Genomic DNA, 3,767 nt, shown 5'->3' on the forward strand with positions numbered 1-3,767 from the left:
TTTGGTCATCTGATCATAGAAGGCCACCAGGTTGGTCTGACAGGACCTGCCACTGATGAACCCATGTTGGTTGCCCCTATGCATGAAATCCACTGCTGGCCCCTCATGGATGTGTGCCAGCATAATTTTCTCGAACAGCTTGCCTAGGATAGAAGTAAGACTAACTGGCTTACAGTTTCCTGGGTCCTCCTCCTTCCTCTTTTTGAAGATGGGAACTATGTTGGCCCTCTTCCAGTCCTCCGGCACCACACCAGAGCACCACGAGTGCTCGTAAAGCTGTGCCGGGGTCCTGCAATGACCTCAGCCAATTCCTTTAGTACTCTAGGGTGGAGATTATCCGGACCGGCTGACTTGAATAACTCCAGTCCCTCCAGAAGCTCCATTTATTCCATCAAAGTCTTGTCCACCTCAGTGGGAACTGTGGTTAAGCAAAGAATACAGGATGGTGGTCTAGAACAGCGTTTGATGCAAAGGGTTCCCCCCTCTTTGAAGTAGGAATACTGGTTTAGCTCCATGCAAGAGATCTATCTAGAACCTGATGTTGCTTTCCTCGCACATCCAAATATCCCACGTAAATGAATCAGAACAGAAGGCTTGCCCAGAATCAGGATCAGCCTTGAACTGTAGCAGCACATACTGATGCAGTAAAATGTTTGAATAATCTTCCTGGAGCAATAAAGCAAACAGCATTACTTAGAGGGTGTAATGTTCTGTGGTCTAGATTAAAATAGAATGTAAATGTCAATATTTGCATTTTGTAAGCAGTAGGCATTATTGTTAAGTGGCAGCGGGGCTGGATTTGATGATCTCATGAGATCCCTTCCAGCCCCTAATGTCTATGAAGTCTATGAAATTATTTACTGGAAGGCTTATACCAAAGTACTTTGCATTTTTTTAAGGTTATAACATCATATGTTATATCAGTCTTGGTTGCCTGAATACAAAAAGGGTGCTGCAGTGGTATCTGCCTTAAATCGTTCAACATGGAAAAGCAAATAAAAATGTGTAGATACCCCACTGGAATGAATAATATTCTGGCGAGCAAAAATTAAAAATTTTTAAGTGAAAATTTTAAGTCATATTTCGATTCAGTTTCTATGAGCTAGATCCAAAGAAGGATTTTGACACCTGAGGTCAAATCCTGTTTCACCCAGTAGCTATCTAATGTTGCTGTTAGCAAGGTCTTAATGTAGGCAACCAGAATCAGGGAGGCTTTCTATTCACCTCATCATTCCATATGCTGTCAATGGGCATAAGTATGCAAGACATGTCCCCAGAGGCACACAGCTCTCCCATTCATTTCAGTTGGGTAATACTTAGGTGGGTCTCTTATACAAGAGAAACGTGGCTCTCCATTCATTCCAATGAAGAATTTGAACTTGTGTTATAATATGCATCTGGCTACTCAGAGGCTACTTCGCTCTGACTGCATAAGGCATATGCATGTAACAGGGCATGTTTTTGTATTGGCAACAAAAGAATGATCTTTCTCTTCTCCTTCCTAAATATCCTAGCGGTTGAAACACTTGCCCAAGCTACGGGAGACCTGAATTGTTAGCCTCCTCTGAGACAGTGCTGGGAGCACTTGTAACTCTTCCCCTTCTCCCCACCTTCCCCCTTGAAACCCATTGGGCTGCAAAGAGGAAAAGCTTCATGGGCCAGGAGAGCAGACATGAGGGAGTCTGCTGTGGGTTCCAGCTCTAGCTCCCAAAACCCAATGACCCCGAATGGATACCCAACCCTGAGTATGCTGCGTAAGCTGGGTGTGTGGTGAGAGGTGTGGCAGAAGAAGTGTGATTACAACAGCGATGTGACCACGGAGATTCAGCCGGTGTCTCACAAAACGTGGCACAGGGCTGGACCTGGCTGAGTATTGTATACCCATAGGCTTTCTTATTTTCTGAAAGGAACATAAGAGGCTTCAAGGCTTGCTGTTACCAGTCCACCAAATTTGCTTGTCTCCTCTCCAAACATAGGCACATCCTTTCCTGTTAGAGATTCTGGCTCCCAGCTCCCAAGAGGCCTCTCCTACATGAAGAAGTACTGCTTGCTTGGTTGTCTTCTGTCCCCAGGGGGCTTTTTCTCTTGGCTGCCTAGGAGTGTATTTCGACCGAAAGGTGCTCTCAGTCTCGCCTATTCTGTGGCCTGGAGGTTTTTAAGGTTGCCTGTGATACAGTCAGTATTCAAATTCCCTCAGGGGAGATGACTGCAGGATCCGGGGAAGTGCTTGAACTGCTGGGCAAGACACACACAGCAGGAGCAGATGGTGTTACGTGTGATTTTTTTCCTTGGGTACGGCTTTGGGGGTTTGCACTGCACTCCAATGTGCCCCTGGCAGAACTGAGTTAGAGGGCAGTGAGCATGAGGTTAGGTGCTTCTGGCACAGCACTGAATCATTTCTTAACATGCACAACAGTCACATGAAATGTTAGCCGTACGTGCTATTAAGCCATTATATAAGACAAAATAGTTTGCGATTCAGTGACTTAGATGCTTAAGGACAATGTACTTCTTTACTTCCTTTAACAGGAAATAAAATTCAGCCTCTAGCATTTAAGTGCCTGTCCCCTGAAGTAGACTCTAGATCACAGTATTAGACACCTAAGCTCTCTACAATTCATGTAGATGCCTCAGGCAAGGCTCTCGAACAACTGTAGGAGGAAAAAAAGGATGTAGTCAGGTCAGGACTTCAGATCCAATTATAACTGTCTTCAAACTTTAGAGCTTGGATGATGTTTGGGGATTTTTTTCCACTGACTTCACAAAGGACTTCATGAAGGATTGCAGCTGAGAGTGCAGGAACCAGAAATTCAAATTCACAAAAGGTTAGCATCAAGGCTTTTGTCAGAACACTTCCCCAACATGCTGCAGGGTTCCCACCTCAATGTATGAGAGAGAAGCTCAGGAAAAAGCCTAATTTCTTTTAACAGGGCTTAGGTTGACAGATAAATCAAATATGTAAAAGCACCTTGCAAATAGAGTTCACTCCTGGTGCAGAGGACCATCCTAAAACCTGTGCTAAGCCTTTTGCCAGGATTCTGCACATGGGTGGATTTCTCCCTGTAAGCACAGACCTGCATTAGGTACATTATACCACAGTGACAGCTCTGGGGCCTTGTCATTGAAGACAGGAGTAGCAGAACTACTGCTTTTGCAGCCTGTAGAAAGTTATAATACTCCTCCCTCCAGCCCAGCATCTCTACTCAGTCACAGCTCTGTATTTGCTTACCCCTGCCCTTCAACTGTACTCAAGCCCTGCTTAAGAGCATGAAGTGGCAGGAAGGCTCCCTGTGCCCCTCCTGCACACTTGACAAGGCCTGGCACATTCTGCCTCTAAACCGCACTGTGCTTCAGGTTTATATAAACTGGGCCAAACACAATTACTTGTTGTAATACACTGACAAAAGTCAATGGGGGTTAAAGAACTGATTTAAATGAAGCTGTTGCATGTAGGAAAATCTATAATAAGCTAAATTAAGGACAGGCGGAGCAGGGTGTTATATTAAAACTGTTACCTAAATAATGAAGCAGGGCAAGGTGCCTTGTCCTGCAGGGCAAGGTGCCTGGGGCTTCCTTCGCCTGCAGTGCAGCCCCTGCGGGGAAGGCAGCTGGCTCCAGCCCTTGGGGCTTCTCTCCAGTGCTGCACGTCTCTGGCGGGGAAGGCAGCCGGCGCTGGCACGTGGGGCTTAGTTCCTGCCGTGCAAGTGCAGGGGATGCATGTGAGTGGTGGGCAGTGCCAACGATACAAGCGGCCCAGCGGAGGCTGT

This window comes from Crocodylus porosus, unplaced genomic scaffold (genome assembly GCF_001723895.1).
Source record: "Crocodylus porosus isolate Cpor-Errol unplaced genomic scaffold, CroPor_comp1, whole genome shotgun sequence".
NCBI classification, from domain to species: Eukaryota; Metazoa; Chordata; order Crocodylia; family Crocodylidae; genus Crocodylus; species Crocodylus porosus.